Source organism: Cervus canadensis, chromosome 9 (genome assembly GCF_019320065.1).
Source record: "Cervus canadensis isolate Bull #8, Minnesota chromosome 9, ASM1932006v1, whole genome shotgun sequence".
Taxonomy (NCBI): Eukaryota; Metazoa; Chordata; class Mammalia; order Artiodactyla; family Cervidae; genus Cervus; species Cervus canadensis.
The window spans coordinates 49,675,623-49,694,441 of NC_057394.1; the positions used below are offsets into that span (position 1 = coordinate 49,675,623).

The 18,819-nt window shown below is 37.0% G+C and overlaps 1 non-coding gene and 1 pseudogene across 1 annotated transcript; both read right to left on the reverse strand.

The window, feature by feature from the left end:
- Window positions 1–8,540: 8,540 nt before the first annotated feature.
- LOC122447270 overlaps window positions 8,541–18,819 on the reverse strand; it is a 64,624-nt pseudogene continuing 54,345 nt past the window's right edge.
- LOC122447735 lies at window positions 10,413–10,520 on the reverse strand. The gene has a single exon (XR_006271383.1). It is a non-coding gene; the product is annotated as a U6 spliceosomal RNA (small nuclear RNA).

The following is an 18,819-nucleotide window of genomic DNA, read 5'->3' on the forward strand; positions in this document are numbered from 1 at the left end:
AAGCCTCAATAAATTTAAGAAAATTTAAATCATATAAGTATCTTCTCTGACCACAATGCTATGAGACTAGATATCAACTACAGGAAAAAAAAAAAAATAGCAAAAAAAAAAAAAAAAAAAACAATACCACAAACTAATGAAGATTAAACAATACATTACTAAATAGCAAAGAGATTAGTGAAGAGATAAGAAAAGAAATCAAAAGATTCCTAGAAACAAATGACATTGAAAACATGACAACCCAAAACCTATGGGATTCAGCAAAAGCAGCTCTAAGAGAGAGGTTTATAGATACAATCATACTTCAAGAAACAAGGAAAGCATTGACTAGACAGCCTAACACTACATCTAAAGCAGCTGGAAAAAAAAGAACAAAAAACCCCAAAGTCAGCAGAAGGAAGGAGATCATAAAAATCCGAACAGAAATACGTGAAAAAGAAATGAAGTAAACAATAGCAAAGATTAATAAAACTAAAAGCTGGTTCTTTGAGATGATAAACACAATTGACAAGCCACTGGCCAGACTCATCAAGAAAAAAGAAAACAGAGAAAAATCAAATCAACAAAATTAGAAATGAAAAAGGAGAGCTTACAAAAGACAATACAGAAATACAAAGGATCAAAAGAAAATATTATGAACAACTATATGCTGGTAAAATGGACAACCTAGAGAAAATTGAGAGATACTTAGAAAAGATCACCCTACCAAGACTGAACCTGGAAGAAATACAAATTATGAACATCCTAATCACAAACACTGAAATTGAAACAGTGATCAAAAATCTCCCCCAAAACAAAAGTCCATGGCCAGATGGCTTCACAGGGGAATTCTAACATTTAGAGAAGAGCTAATGCCTATTTTTCTGAAACTCTTCCAAAAAATTGCAGAGGAAGGAACACTTCCAAACTCATTCTATGAGGCCACAATCACCCTGATACCCAAACCAGGAAAAGACAACATGGAAAAGAAAATTACAGGCCAATATCACTGATGAACATAGATGCAAAAATCCTCAACAAAATTCTAGCAAACAGAATCCAACAACATACTGAAAACCTCATACACCATGATCAAGTTGGGTTTATTCCAGGAATGCAAGGATTCTTCAATATATGCAAATCAATCAATGTGATACACTGTATCAACAACTTGAAAGAATAAAACCATATGATAATCTCCATAGATACAGAAAAAGCTTTGGACAAAATTCAGCATCCATTTATGATAAAAATGCTTTAAAAAATGGGCATAGAAGGAACCTACATCAACTGAGTAAAGGCTGTATATGAAAAGAACACAGCAAACGTTATTGTCAATGGTGAAAAACTGAAAGCATTCCCCCTAAGACTGGGAATAGGACAAGGGTGTCCACTCTCACTACTATTATTCAACATAATTTTAGAAGTCCTAACTACAGCAATTAGAGATGGAAAAAAAATAAAAGGAACCCATATCAGATGAAAAGAAGTAAAACAATCACTGTTTGCAGATGACATGATACTGTACACAGAAAATCCAAAAGAAACTTTCAGAAAATCACTAATCAGTGAATTCAGCAAATTCACAGGATACAAGGTCAATACACAGAAATCACTTGCATTCCTAATAAACTAACAATGAAAAATCAGAAAGAGAAATTAAGGAATCAATCCCATTCACCACTGCTACAAAAATAATAAGATATCTAGGAATGAACCTACCTAAGAAGACAAAAGATCTGCATACAAAAACTATAAGACACTGATGAAAGAAATCAAAGATGGCACAAACAAATGGAGAGATATTCCATGTTCCTGGGTAGGAATGATCAACATTATGAAAATGACTATACTACCAAATGCAATCTATGGATTCAATGTGATCCCTGTCAAATTACCATGGGCATCTTTCACAGAACTAGAACAAAAGATTTCACAATTCATTTGGAAACACAAGACACCCCAAATTGCCAAAGCAGTCTTGAGAAAGAAATATGGAACTGGAGGAATCAATCTTCCTGACTTAAGATTATACTACAAAGCTACCGTCATCAAGACAGTATGGAACTGGTGCAAAAACAGAAATATAGACCAGTAGTACATGATAGAAAATCTAGAGATAAATCCACACACCTAAGGGTACCTTATTTTTGACAAAGAAGGGAAGAATATACAATGGGGAAAAGAGAGCCTCTTAAGTGGTGCTGGGAAAACTGTACAGCTATGTGCAAAAGAGTGAAATTAGATGTCTACCTAATGCCAGACACAAAGATAAACTCAAAAAGGATTAAAGACCTAAATGTAAGACCAGAAACTGTCCAACTCTTAGAGAACATAGAACATTCAATGACATAAATCAAAGCAAGATCTTATTTGACCTACCTCCTAGAGTAATGGAAATAAAAACAAAAATAAACAAGTGGGACCTAATTAAGTTTAAAATCTTTCACACAGCAAAGGAAATTACATACAAGGTGAAAAGACAACCCTCAGAGTGGGAGAAAATAACAGCAAAGGAAATGACTGATGAAGAGTTAATTTCCAAAATATGCAAGCAGTTTATATAACTCAATCCCAGAAAAGCAAACAATCCAACCAAAAACTGGGAAAGGGACCTGAACAAACATTTTTCCAAAGAAGACATATGGATGGCTAACAAGCACATGAAAAGATGCTCAACATCACTCATTATTACAGAAATGCACATCAAAGCTGCAATGAGATACCACCTCACACCATTCAGAATGGCCATCATCAAAAAGTCTACAAACAATAAATGCTGGAGAGGGTGTGGAGAAAAGGAACCATCCTTGCATTGCTGGTGGGAATGTAAACTGATACAGCCATTATGGAAGACGGTATGGAGACTTCTTAAAAAGCTAGGAATAAAACCAGCATCAATCCCACTCACAGGCAGGTACCCTGAGGAAACTGAAAACTGAAAAAGACACATGTACCCCAATATCACTGCAGCAGTATTTACAATAGCTAGAACACGGAAGCAGTCCATCGACAGATGAATGGGTAAAGAAGCTGTGGTACATACACACAGTGGGATACTCCTCAGCCACAAAGGAACACATCTGAATCTGTTCTAAAGAGGTGTATGAAACTAGAGCCCATTATACAGAGTGAAGCAAGTCAGAAAGAGAAATATAAATATCATATACTGACACATACATATGGACTCTGAAGAGATGATGGATTTGTTTTTATGGCAGCAATAGAGAAACAGACATAGATAACAGATGTATGGGACATGGTGGGAGGAGAGGAGGGAGATGTATGGAGAGAGTAACATAGAAACTTACAATACCATATGCAAACAGATAGCCAATGGGAATTTGCTATATGACTCAGGGAACTCACACAGGGCTCTGTGACAGACTGAAGGGTGGGATGGCGAGGGAGATGGGAAGGAGATTCAGGAGGGAGGTAACATAGGTGTACCTGTGGCTGATTCTTGTTGTATGACAGAAAGGCACAAAATTCTGTAAAGCAATTATCCTTCAATTAAAAAAAAAATTTAAAAAAAAGAAAGAAAGAAAAGGAAAGACAAAAATTAGAATACTGATAGGAATGGGCTTCCCTGGTAGCTCAGCTGATAAAGAATCTGCCTGCAATGCAGGAGAACCCGGTTCAATTCCTGGGTTGGTAAGTTCCCCTGGAGAACAGATCGGCTACCCACTCCAGTATTCATGGGCTTCTCTGGTGTCTCAGATGATAAACGATCCACATGCCATGCAGGAGACACTGGTTTCACCCCTGGTCGGGAAGATTCCGCTAGAGAAGGGTGTGGCAACCCACTCCAGTATTCTTGCCTGAAGAATCCCCATGGGCAGAAGAGCCTGGTGGGCTCTTCCATGTGGTCACAAAGACTCAGACACAACTGAGTGTCTAAGCACAGCACAGCACGCTGATAGGAATATAAGATTACAGGGTTAGATGCAAACTGAGTACTGTGCAACTTTGGAGTTATCTGTCTACAGACAGAAATTATTTGGATTTAGACAAGACAAAAATCTACAAGTTAACATATAACATCAGTAAGTCTGGAACCTTAAATCAATAGTGAAGAGTGAGCTGAATAAGTTATTACCCAAGGTCTCCCAGATCAGGGGTTGGCAAATTACAACCTAGGTCTCCCACAACAGGGGTTGGTCTGTGGGCCAAATCTAGCCACTCATCTATTTACAAATGGTGTATGGCTGCTTTCATGTTATGACAGAGTTGAGTATTTGTGAGATAGTATGGCCCAGAAAAGTCAAAATATTTACTATCTGGACCTTTATAAAAAACATTTTCTGATCATTGTCCTGACAATCCTTGGATGACCTTCACTTTCTTATGACATTGAAAATATGTGGCCCCAAACTTTTTGTATTATTTTTGTTTTGGATACTTTTTCTAATACTACTCTGATTCTGCCATGGTGAAAATGTTATCTTCCTCTTTTATGTTCACATATTTATTTATATCTTTCTTATCATATCATCTGTGGTATTATGACCTCTTTACTAGATTTAAGCTTATTAGGAATATCTCATTCATCTTTGAATCTGCACTTAGCACGGTACTTTGCAAACAATAGATATTCAATACATTTTCACTGAAATGGAAAAAAAAAACAAATAAAATAACTTTTAGTTTCATTGATCTTTGCTATTCTTTTCCATCTTTATTTCATTTATTTCTGCTGAGATGTCTACGATTTCTTTCTTTCTACTTTAAGTTTAGTTTCTCTTTCTTTCTCCAGTTGCTTTGTGTGTGAAGATAGGTTGTTTGAGATGTTTCTTGTTTCCTGAGATGAGATTGTATTACTATAAACTTCCCTCTAACAACTACATTTGCTGCCTCCTATAGGTTTTGTATTGTCATGTTTTCATTGTCATTTTTCTGTAGATATTTTTTCAATTCTCCCTTTGATTTCTACAGTTATCCATTGATTACTTAACAACATAGTGCTTAGCTTCCATGTTCTTGTGTTTTTTGCAGTTTTTTTTTTTTTTTCTGTAGTTGATATCTAATCTCAGCACTGTGGTCAGAAAAGTTGTTTGATATGAATTCAATTTTCATAAATTTATTAAGGCTTGACTTGTTCCCTAAGATGTGGTCTATCCTGGAGAATATTCCATATGCACTTGAGAAGAATTTGTATTCTGTTGTTTTCAGATGGATTGTCCTATAAATATCAATTACATTTATCTGGTCTAATGTGTCATTTAAAACTTGTATTTTCTTATTAATTTTCTGTTTGGATGATGTAAAGAGTGAGGTAAGTGGCATGTTAAAATCCCTACTAATAATGCATTATTATTGATCTCCTCTTTTATGGCTGATACTGTTTACCTTACATATTGAGGTGTTACTATGCTGGGTGCGTATATATTTACAATACTTATGTCTTCTTCTTAGATTGACCCCTAGATCATTATATAATGTCTTTTTTGTCTCTTATAATATTTGCTTTAAAGTTTATTTTGTCTGATATGAATATTTGTACTCCAATTTTATTTTTCCAGATTGTTCTTTTTTTTTTTTAAACTTGAGGTGTATTAGCTTTGCAATATTGTGTTTGTTTCTGCTATACAATGAAGTGAATCAGCTATATTCATACATATATTGCATCTCTATCAGATCCCCTTCCCACACCCTCCATTCTCTCCATCTGGGTGACTACAGAGCACCAAGCTGAGATATACAGTAAATTTGCACTTTATATCTATTTTATACATGGCAGTGCACATAGGTCAATCTGATTTACCAATTCATCCCACCCATCCCCACCTCCACACATTTGATTGCTATGTCTGCATTTTCATTCCTGCCCTGCAAATAGGTTCAGCTGTATCATTTTTCAAGATTCCATATACATGCGTAAGTATATAATTATTGTTTTTCTTCTGACTTACTTCATTCTGTAGGACAGACTCTACATCTATCCACATCTCTATAAATAACATAATTTTGGCTTTTTATGACTATTATACTGTTGAATATACATACCAAATCTTCTTTATCCATCTATCTGTCGATGGACATTTACATCTGTCCTGGCAATTGCAAATAGTGTGGCAATGAACATTGATTTGCATGTGCTGTTTTGAATTATGGTTTCCTTAGGATATATGCTCAGGAGTGGGGTTACTGATTCATATAGTAGCTCTATTTCTAGTTTAGTGTTTTGTTTTGTTTTGTTTTAAGGAATCTCCATACATAGGGACTGTTATCAATTTATATTTTCACCAACAGTGCAAGAGGGGATTCCTTTTCTTTGCACCCTCTCTAGCATTTATTTTCTTGTAGATTTTCTGATGATGACCATTCTTACAGGTATGAGATGTTACTTCATTGTAGTTTTGATTTGCAGTTCTCTAATAATTGGCAACATTGAGCATATTTTCAATTGCTTCTTGGCCATCTGTATGTCTTCTTTGACAAAATGTCTATTTAGGTCTTTTGGCCATTTTTTTACTTGGTTGTTTGTTATCTATGTTGAGCTTCATGGGAGTGAAAGCTTCTCAGTCATGCCCGACTCTTTGCAACCCCATGGACTATACAGTCCATGGAATTCTCTAGGCCAGAATACTGGAGTGGGTAGCCTCTCCCTTTTCCAGGGGATCTTCCCAACCCAGGGATAGAACCCAGGTCTCCCACATTGCAGGCAGATTTTTTACCAGCTGAGCCACAAGGGAAGTCCAAGAATAACCAGAGTGGGTAGCCTAGCCCTTCTCCAGGGGATCTTCCTGACCTAGGAATTGAACCCAGTCTCCTGCATTGCAGGCAGATTCTTTACCAATCGAGCTATCAGGGAAGCCCTCAGAGCTTCATGAACTATCCGCATATTGTGGAGATTAGACCTTTGTCATTGCTTTGTTTGCAAATACTTTCTCCCATTCTAAAGGCTGTCCTTTTTATTATTATTATTATTTATGTTTTATTTTGCGGTGTAAAAGTTTTTAAGTTTCCTTAGGACCTATTTGTTTATTTTTGTTATTATACTTATCATTCTAAGAGGTGGACTGGAAAAGATATTGCCATGATTTATGTAAAAAAGTGGTCTAAATTTTTCTCTAATAATTTTGTAGTACACAGTGTTAAATATAAGCCTTTCATTCACTTTCAGTTTATTTTTGTGTATAGTCTTAGGATGTATTCTAATTTCTTTTACATGTAGTTATGCATTATTTTTTTTACTAACATCAGTTATTCTTTTGTATATTCTTGCCTCCTTTGCCATAGATTAAGTGAAAATAGGTGCATGAATTTATCTCTGGACTTACTATCCTATTCCATATATTTTTATTTTTGCTCCAGTAACACATTGTTTTGATGACTGTTGTTTTACAGTATAGTCTAAAGTCAGGGAGTCTGCTTTCTCCAGTTCCATTTTCCTTCTGAAGACTGCTTTGGCTTCTCAGTGTCTTTTATGTTTCCATACAAATTGTAAACTTTTTTGTTCTAATTCTGTGAAACATATCATTGGTAATGCGATATTAATTGCACTGAATCTGTAGATTATTTTTTATAGAATAGTTATTTTCAAAATATTGATTCCTCCAATCCAAAACTATGGTATATTTCTTTTTTTTAATTTTTATTATTATTATTATTTTATAAACATGTTTTATTTGTTTGCTTATACCATCAGAAGTGAAACTATTGACTGTCATTTCCCTAAAATAGGGAAATCAATCTAAAACACATACTGGTGCTTTTCAAAAGATAGTAATTTAAAAGGGTGGCAGCAGCAGGCATTTGATGTCTTTTTCTTTTAAAAACTTTCAGGCTGCAGGAAAAACATGTGACCAAGAGTGTTACCATTATCCATTAGATTTTCATCAGTACCTGTACCAATTTAGGTGACAATACAGCAAGATCCAAGGATTAGTGACAGACAATGTACATCATAAGGAATGATATATACTACCAATCCTTACAAAAGTCATTGTCAAAGAAACTGTTAAATGTTCAAAAGGTATCTAAATATTTCACATTAAGTACAGAAGTGGCCATCCAGATTACATCCCTTAATTGTTGCATATTTTTCAATTTTTTGAAATTTTGTATTTTGGCTTTGTCTTATATGGTATCAGCTGTTAAAAAGCAATTTACATGTGTCTTAAACCACAGTCGTCTGGCCAGAGGATGAATAGTGCCATGTCAAAGCCTAAGGCTGGTACCCAGCCTTGTATGTGTGCTTAAGGGCCCATGCATACTTTGGTATGCATCTAAATGTTCAGTGCTCCAATTTAACTGGAAAAGGTGTGAAATGCAGTTGTTCTGCCGAACCACACTCCACTCCTTCCATCTTCATTTCAAGGGAAATATTTTAGTTTTGTCAGTTACCATTGAATGACTCTAAGGCTGATTTGTAGATTTTATCCAATGTCAGAAGTCAATCTTGCTTTATCCAAGCCACTTCAAACAACTATGGAGATATCACCCCATTAAAGTATATTATGTTTTACTCCTAAGCAAGGGTGAGGAATCTGAGTATTATGTGCAAGGCTCAAGATGACGCTTAGGACAGAACATGCAGAGTAAAAACAGTTCCCCTCCATATCCAGGTAATATAAAGCTGACAATTGTAGTCCTGTCTTTATGGGATGAAAACAGTCCCTTTACAATAAGTTTCCTGAAAGGGAGAACAAATAGGTAATAACTCTTCTGGTAACATGTTATGGTACACTGGCCAGTGTGCTTTTGGCGATTAAACATAATCCTGTGAATTGGATTAATTCACTTGCTTAGTGTTCATTTGCGGCATCCCTCTATTGGGTCTTGGGGGCCCTCCACGACCTCGTGGGGCTCCCCATGGTCCACTCTGCCCAGAGCCTCGCTTGAAATTCTGCTGATATGTATCCCGCTGACAGCCAGAGTAGTCCTGGGGAGCACTGAACTGATATTGTGTATAACCACTGTTTGGAGTGTTAGTAGAGAATGAAGGGCGGTAACCATCATATCCTCCTCTGAATCCATTAACAGGTCCTCTGTATCCATTCATCAAGCCTCAAGCTCCACGGAAACCTCCACGAGACACACCATGACTGTTGTAATAGGGCTGACTGCTCCGTGGAAATCCAGTGTTCTGCTGAGGAGGCTGCTGGTGGTTACCAGTCACTTGATGGGGCTGGTCCTGGGAACCATGATAAGTGCCAACCACTGTTTGAAGTTGTTCTTGCTGAAGCTCTGTTTGTTCTACTTGGTGAGGTTGACTGGAAAAGCTCTGGTTATAACAGGCTTGGTATTGATTTTGCTGTTTTAAAGTTTCTGGTTCATTAACAGTAGGAACTGGGGCATTCATATTGAACACCGTTTGCATGAATTGGAATGGAGCCGCATTTACATTGATTCCACTGCTATGTAAAGGTTTGCTTGTCCCAGCCTGGAACACTTGAGGCTGAGAAGCAGCAGGAAGGGATGATGATGCTGTAGTCTGGTCTGTATTTAAAGAGATCGTTGCCTGAATCTGGTCAATCGGTTCCTTTTGTGGTTGTTGCTCAGTAGCATGAGAAGGTTGGTACAAGGGTTGAGATGCTGTATATCCCTCACTTGTGGATGAAAGCAAAGGAACCTGTGTAGCTTCTGGCTGTACAGAAACCTGATTAGGTTGAGCAAGTCTAGATTCAGAATGAACTGGAGGGCAAACCAGCTGGGGTATGTCCATGTTCTCTGCTGGATTCATCAGCTGTGCAGATACAATGGCAGGATCAAGTGTCTGGTTTTCAAAATCCAGCATTGAATCCAGTATGAAGTTATAGGGCCCCCAAATTCGTGCCATAAGCTCCTGTACTCTCTGTTTTCTCCCAAGGGGTTCAGCTTGAGCCACTGGGGTCAAAGAGTGGGGTTCTGGTACTGAAGGAGATGCAGCTGAGGTTGCTGCTGGAGTGAATTTACCACCTCAACTGTTTCAACTGTCCATTCATCTACCTGCTCCTTTTCACACTGCTGAACTGTGTTTCTGCCATAAATTGTCTATCTACATGCTCTGTTGATTCCACCTCATTTTGTTCAGTGTATTCTCCACTGGCTCAGGTTCAGCTTCAGCTACCTGGTCTTCAACTGTAGGTGCCGAGGCTGCCTCCTCTTCCTCACACAGACCGTTCTGGCGGTTGTGGGTGCTGTCAAAGTAGTTTGACTGGAAAACATGCTCAACAATTTCCTTTAGAGCTTTATAAGTTGTTCCACATACAGGTTTTTCCTTTCCTTCCAGCAAGTCCCACAGGTGAATGGAGGCATGTTCATACTGCTAATTCAACCTCAAGCTCATGTCTCTTTCAGGGTCTGCTAATTTGTAGAACTCATCTAACAATGACAATTCCTCTTCAGACAATATTGGCACTCCATTCAAACCTTGCTTCAGGTCAGTTCTCACTTCATCATCTCCCAGTTTGTCCAAAACATACTGCAGTTCAAGTACTGTTTTTTTAAAAAATATGGAACACTTCACGAATTTGTGTGTCATCCTTAGGCAGGGGCCATGCTAATCTTCTCTGTATCGTTTCAATTTTTAGTATATGTGCTGCTGAAGTGAGCACAAAACTATGGTATATTTCTAAAACTTTTTCTGTCATCTTTGATTTTTTTTAAACTAGTGTCTTATAGCTTTCTGAATGTAGATTTTTTTTTTTTTTTCTTACTTTAGTAGTTTTATTCCTATGGATTTTATTCTTTTTGATGCTATGTTAAATGTGATTGATTCCCAGGTTTCTCCTCCTGGTCTTTTGTTGTTAGTGTATAGGAATGCAAGAAACTTCTGTGTATTAATTTTGTATCCTGCAAATTTACTAAGTTCATTGATTAGATCTAGTAGTTTTCTGGTGGTGTCTTTAGGATTTACTATCTATAGGATCATGGTATCTGCAAACAGTGACAGTTTTTTGTCTTCTTTTCCACTTTTAATTCCTTCTGTTTTTGCTCTTCTTCACTGATTATGCCAAGAACTTCCAGAACAATGTTGAACAATAGTAATGAGAGTGGACATCCTGCCCACAGGGATCTCATTCAGGTTCAGTGGAGAAATTAAAAGTTTTACAGATAAGCAAAAGTTAAGAGAATTCAGCACCACCAAACCAGCTTACAAGTAGTAAAGGAACTTCTCAAGACAGGAAACACAAGAGAAACAAAAGGCCTACAAACACAAACCCAAAACAACAAAGTAAATAGTAATAGGTGCACACATATCAATAATTACCTTAAATATAAATGGATGAAATGCTCCAACCAAAAGACACAGACTGGATGAATGTATATGAAAACAAGACCCACATATATTTGGTCTACAAAAGACCCATTTCAGACCTAGGGACACTTACAGACTGAAAGTGAGAGACTGGAAAAAGGTATTCCATGCAAGTGCGCATCAAAAGAAAGCAAGAGTAGAAATATACTTATCAGGTAAACTAGACTTTAAAATAAATATTATGAGCCAAGGAAGGACACTACATAATGATTAATGTCATTATGTCCACTGAAAATGGATTAAAGACATAAACCTAAGGCCAGAAACCATAAAACTCTTAGAAGAAAATATAGGCAGAACACCCTTTGTCATAAATTACAAGATTCTCTATGACCCACTTCCTAAAGTAATAGAAATAGAAATAAAACATAAATAAACAAATTACAGCTAATTAAACATACAAGCTGTTGCACAGCAAAGAAAAAAATAATACGTCAAGATGAAAAAAGTCAATCCTCTGAATGGGACAGAATATTTGCAAATGAAGCTACTGACAAAGGATTAGCTTCCAACATATATAAGCAGCTCAAGCAGCTCAAGTGAGCAGAAGACCTAAACAGACGCTTTTCCAAAGAAGACTACAGATGGCTAACAAACATGTGAAAAGATGATCAACATCACTAATTATTATAGAAATGCAAGTTAAATCTAAAATAGGGTACCACTTCACACTAGTCATAATACCCATCATGGAAAGATCTACAAACAGTAAATGTTGGAGAGTATGTAGATAAATGGGAATCCTCTTTGTACTGTTGGTGGGAATGTAAATTTATACAGCCTCTATGGAGTACAGTATGGAGCTTCCTTAGCTAGGAATAAAGCTACCGTATAACCTAGCAATCCCACTACCGGGAATATCACCTCAGAAATCCACAATTTTAAAAGACATATGCATCCCATTGTTCACTGAAGCATTATTTACTATAGCCAGGCATAGACACAACCTAGACATTCATTGATAGTTGAATGGATACAGAAGTTGTAGTAATATAAAAGGGAATATTACTCATCTATAAAAAGGAATGGATTTGCATTAAGTGGTAGTGAGGTGTATGAGGTATAGAGCCTGTTATAAAAAGTGAAGTAAATAAAAAGGTGAAAAACAAATATATTAAAGTGTACTAATTGGAATCTATAAAAATAGTGCTGATGAACATATTTTCAGGACATGAATGGAGACACAGACATCAAGGACAATCTGTGGACACAATGAGGGAAAGAAAGTTTTGGATGAACTGAAAAATTACAGTTGACATATATGCACTATCATGTGTAAAATAAATATCTAGTGGGTGCTGGTATGTGATACAGGGAGCCCAGCCTGGCAGTCTGTGATGACCTGGAGGAGTGGGATGTGGGTATTAGGGAAAGCCTCAAGATGGAGGGGATCTATACATATATATGCCTATACATATGCCTATCAATATCTAGCTATGACTGATTTTCATTGTGGTATGATGGAAACAGCACAACATTGTAATTGTCATCAAATTAAAATTAAAATAGGTAATTATCAATATGCATGTTTCTATTGCTATTTTTTTAATTGTTTTGAGTTGGGGTTGTAGGTTTTTCATTTCTCTTTTGTTCCCTGCTTCAAGAAATTCCTTTAGTGTTTCTTGTAAAGCTGGTTTAGTGGTACTGAATTCTCTAAGCTTTTTCTTCTCTGTAAAGCTTTTTATTTCTTCACTAAAGCTGAATGTGCTACTGAATAGAGTACTCCTTATTGTAGTTTTTTTTTTTTTTCCTTTTCATTACTTTAAATGTATCTTTACACTCCCTTCTGGCCTGCAGAATCTCTGCTAAAAACTCAGCTGATAGTGTTATGTGGAATTTCTCATATGGTATTTGTTGATTTTTCCTTGCTATTTTTAATATTTTTATTTTTTTATTTCTTTTTTTTCCCCTTTAGTTTGATTAACTATGTTTTGTCCTGTTTCTCCTTGACTTTATCTTATATAGACTTTGGACTTTGGGTTTCCTGCACTTGAATTTTTACCATCCTATGTTAGGATAGTTTTCGATTATAATCTCTCCAAATATTTTCTCAGAGTCTTTCTCTTTCTCTTTCTTTTCTGGAACCCCTTCTGACCTCCACTGTTTTTGACAGCTAGCTTTTTTGAAATACCTTTGTACATAACACAAGGATTTGCTGTTTTAAAGATGTTCTTGAAAATCTTTATCCTTTATTAATTTTACTATTATTTATCTGAGTATGATTTTTTTCCTTTTATCCTGCTAAGAGTTGGTTGAGATTTTGGATGTGTAGATAGGCTTTTTTTCCCTCAAATTTTGTATTTGAGCACTGTTTTCAATTTTTCAAATTTTTTTTTTCCTCTCATCTCACTGCCAAAATACACCCTTGGGAACATGTCAATCACCCAGGGACAACAGTAGTTCTAGCAGTTGTCCTGGGCAACTCTTTCCCTGATCTCTCTGTCAAGCTCTAGGCCTTTCTTAGTATCATACCAACAGTTTGTTGTTGCTGTTCTGTCACCAAGTTCTGTCCAGTTATTCACTACCCCATGGACTGCAGCATGCCAGGCCTCCCTGTCCTCCACCATCTCCCAGAGTTTGACCAAGTTCATGTCCATCGCTTTTATGATACCATCCAATCATCTCATCCTTTGTCACCTCTTTCCCCAGCATAATAGTCTTTTTCAAACGGTTGGTTGTTCACATCAGGTAACCAAACAGTTGGAGCTTGTTTCAGCATTAGTCCTTCCAATGAGTACTCAGAGTTCATTTCCTTTAGGATTGACTGATTTGATCTGACTGATTTGATCTCCTTGCTGTCCAAGGAACTCTCAAGAGTCCTCCGGTTCAACAGCATCAGTTTTTTGGCACTCTGCCTTTTTATGGTCCAGCTCTCACAATTGTACATGACTATCATATACCAACAGTTAGGTTGCACTAATTGCTGGCTCTCTACCATACTTGACAAAGCCCTGAGGCATAAAATCCTATGAATTAGGATTCAGTTAACTTAAAGATCCTTGAAGAGGTGATCAGTATAGTGAAGGATTGAGAAGTGGAGCCTACCTTCTTCCTACAGATACATCAAAAATATATCTATGTGTGGAACAAGTCTCAGAAAATATCTTCTAAATGCTGGAAGAATACCTCAGACATACAAAAGGACAAGAAAATCTCCATGTAAGAGGGGAGGGCAGAAGGAAAAGAAAATAATAAAAATAATAAGAGAGAAAAAGGAATCATGACAAGATGTGTGTCTCTGGGAAGGATTGGTGAAGGAGGAAATGTTTCTTCACACTGGGAAGTCCCTCCCATGTGGGGATGGGGCAGGGGTTATCTTTGCAGCCTTGGAGGAAAGCTCAGGGTCAGATATATGGCAGGCAAAGTAGAGAAAGACCAGCACTGAAAGTCAGTGTTGATTATTGGCACTCCCCAGTCTGAGACACTTGTCTATTCATCCAACTCCAGGGAAGTTGGAGGCTAAATGTTAAGGCTAGGGCTTCAGAGGGCAGACTTTGGGGAGAGGGCTGGGATTGAGAGAAAACAGCCTAAAGGAGCTAGGGTTTAGTTTGGCAAAGCTGAGAGTATGTCAAAAGAAGCCTGGGGCTGCTAGAGGGACCATTGTTGGCGGCTGTTGGGGGCTCTTGGGGGCGTGTAAGGAGGACAGGCTCAGAATAGGAGCCTCTTCTCTGTGCAGTCTCAGGACCGCCTGCATGAGCTCAAGGGTGGGAATGAGCTGGGGCTGATATCTCTGACCCCAGAGGCAGGCGTGGGCCACTGCCCCCACTATTACTGAGGATCCTGTGAGAGCGCAAAGGTCACTACTCACACCTTGCTGGGAGCCTGAGCAACCCATTACGGTCAACAGTCATGCAATTAGGGTCCCACTTACCCAGGAGTTTGCATGGTACACCCCAGTCTTTTGCCGCTTCCTTCCAGTCTCTACTCTGTAGGTACTTTGTTCATGTCCCAATAATGGTTGCTTTAATTTCCTTGGTCTGAGTAAGTATGCCCCATGCAGCTGCTGCTTTGGACTCCTTATACCTGGGTGCAGAAGATGCCTGAGGATGACTGATATGCAGAATTGGGGCCAAAATCAGAGATGACCCACAGGTCCAGTGTAACTAAAGAAGGGGAGCAGAAATGTCTCCATGCAGTTGCCCAAGATGCAAATTAAATCCCTGCCATCAGCATGTTAAACCTTGTGTCTGTGGAATGTTGGAATGGACAATGAGTGTTCCCACAACTGAGATCAGTCTAGATTAAGCAGTTTTGGATTTTGGGGGCAAGTACACATGAGAGTTGAGAAAGATTAGAGTATGATCTGCTCCTACAGTACCCCAAGAGTGTCCAGAGACCAATCTAGAGGAATTAGAGGATCTCCCGGGGAGGAAAGCACTGGTTTTGGCTCATTGTTGGGACAAGGGTACAGATAGCTGATGCCTCAAGAAAATCCTATTATTAGTATTGGTTTTGTTTCATTTTGTTATTTTATTAGTTCTCTTTATTGTACTTCATTTTTCTTTTCTTTTTCATATATTTAGCTTTATATTTTGACTGTTTCATTGTTTTGTGTTTTTCCTTGTTTTTGTTATTTTTTCTTTATTTGATTTGCTTCTGTCTCCTTTTGATCATCTTTATTTATATTATTTTATTTATTTATTTTTTGCTTTCTCTGCTTTTGGTTTGTTTTTGTTAGTTTTGTTTTCAGTTTTTGTTTTCATTTGTGGGTACTTTCATTGTTCTCTTGTTATTTTGTTTTCCTTTTACTTGTGTGTGTGCTTGTTTTGCTTGTTTGATTTTTCTTTTACCATTTTTCTTGAGTTTTGTTTTTCTGCTTGCTTTTCTCTTTTTGTAGTTGTTCATTTCTTTCTTTCTTATCTGTCTTGGCTTTTGCTTTTCTGCTTTCATTCCTTCACTCAGTTTTTAATTTCTTTTTGCCATGCCATGCAGTTTTCAGGTTCTCTGTTTCCCAGTCAGAGATCAAGCCTGAGTTCCTGTGGTGGGAATGCTGAATCCAAGATCTGGACCACCAAAGAAATCCCAGAGCCAAGAAATATTAATTGGTGAGAGTTCTCCCAGTGATCTCCATCTTGACATAAAGTCCCAGCTCCACACAATCATCTGCAGGTTTCAGTGCTTGACACCTGGTGCCAAACAGTTGGCAAGACAGGAACCTACCCATCAGTAGACAGAAAGTCTAAAGTCACACTAAGCTCACAGACATCGTAAAACAACACCACGTGATATGGCCCTTAAATTAGAGGGACAAGCCTTAGTTCCACCCACTGGAGTAGGGGCACTAGTGCTTCCAACCAGGAAGCCTACATGTCACTGGAACAAACTCCTGCAACAGGGAGCAGACACCAGAAGCAGGAGGAATTGTAGCCCTGCAGCTACGGGAAAGGAGACCTCAGATGCAGGTAATTAGACAAAACGAGATGACTGAGAAATATTCTGTAGGGGAAGACCCTGCTGTGTCTGATGAAGCATGTGCAAAGGGTATCAGTCTGGAGGGAAAACCTGCATGCTGAGTCGCTTCAGTCATGTCCAATTCTTTGAGACTCAAAGGACTACAGCCCACCAGGCTCCTCTGTGTGTGGGATTATCCAGGCAAGAATACTGGAATGGGTTGCCATTTCCTCCACCAGGGGATCTTCCCCAGCCAGGGATGGAACTCAATCCCTCTTTCATGTCTTGCATTTGCAGGCGGGTCCTTTACCATTAGTGCCACCTGGAAGCAAGGAAAAAACCTACAAGATCAACTAAATGAAGGAGAGATATGCAATCTACCTGAAAAAAAAAACAAAAAATTCAGAGTAAGGACAGTAAAGATGATCCAAGATCTCAGAAGTAGGCTGGAGACACAGATTGAGAACATAAAAGAAACATTTAACAAGGAGCTAGAAAAACTAAAGAACAAACAATCTGATGAACAACACAATAACTGAAATAAAATTATGCTAGAAGGAATCAATAGCATAATAGCTGAGACAAAAGAATAGATAAGCAAACTGCTATATAGAATAAGTGACAGGAAGCAGAATAAAGATAAAAGAATGAAAAGAATTAAAAATAGTCTCAGAGATCTCAGGGACAAAATTAAGAGCATCATCATTTGAATTATAGTCCCAGAACAGGAAGAGTAAGAGAAGAGTCTGAAAAAATATTTGAATAAATTATAATTGAAAATTTCCTTAACATTAAGAAGGAAATAACCACTGAAGCCCATGAAGCACAGAGTATCCCAAATAGGATAAACATAAAGAGAAATACATATTATGTGTTTATTAATATGTGAAACATATTAATCACACTAACAGAAATTAAAAGAAAAAATCAGAAACAGCAAGGAAAATGCAAAAAAAAAATAATAATAATACAAGAATCCCCATAAGGTAATCAGCTTATTTTTCAGCAGAAAATCTTCAGGACAAAATATAGTGACATTCTATATTTCAAGTGGTGAAAGGGTAAAATCTACAACCAAGAATACTCTAACCAGAAAGAATCTCTTTCAGATTCTACAGAATAATCAAAAGATTTACAGACATGTAAAAGCTAAGAAAATTCAGCTTCACCAAATAAGCTTCACAAAAATGCTAAAGGAATGTCTTTAGGTGGAAAACATAAGAGAAAAAAGACTACAAAAACAAACCCAAGATTGTTAATAAAATGATAAAAGGAACATGCATATTGATAACTATTTTAAATGTAAAAGGATCAAATGCTACAACTAAAAGATGTAAAATTAAAGAATGGATACACAAAAAGATCTATATGCATATTGTCTACAAGAGACCCACTTCAGATTTACAGGCACCACAGACTGAAAATGAGGGAATAGAAAAATATTTTCCATTCAAATTGAAGTCAAAAGAAAGCTGGAGTAGGAGTTCTTATATCAGATAAACTAAAAAAGGACACTGCATATGAAGAAATTATTCCAAGAAGAAGATATAACAATTATAAATATATATGCACCCAACATAGGTGCACCTCATTGTATAAGGAAAATGCTAACAGATATAAATGATACAACTGAAAGTACCACAATAATATTGGGGGACTTTAATGTCTCACTTACAGAAATGACCATCCTGATAGAAAATTAATAAGGAAGCACAAGCAGTAACTGACATATTAGACCAGATAGACTAAATTGATATTTATAGGAGATTACACACAAAAACAGCACAATACACTTTCTTCTCAAGTGCACATGAAACATTCTCCAGAAAAATCACATCCTGGGTCACAAATCAAGCTTTGATAGATTTAAGAAAACTGAAGTCTTATAAGGCTTCTTTTCTTACCATAATTCTATGAGTTTAGAAATCTATTACAGAGAAAAAAAACTATAAATATCCAAAACAAAACAAAGCTAAACCAATATGATACTAAATGAACAAGAAATCACTGAAGAATTCAAAGAGGAAATAAAAAAATAAATAGAAAAAAATGACAATAAATAAATAGCCTATAACCCAAGAGATGCAGCAAATGCAGTTTCATGAGGGAAGCATTTCCCAATAAGAAACAAGAAAAATCTCAAATAAACAACTTTGAACCTAAAATAACTAGAAAAAGAAGAACAAACCAAACCCAAAATTAGT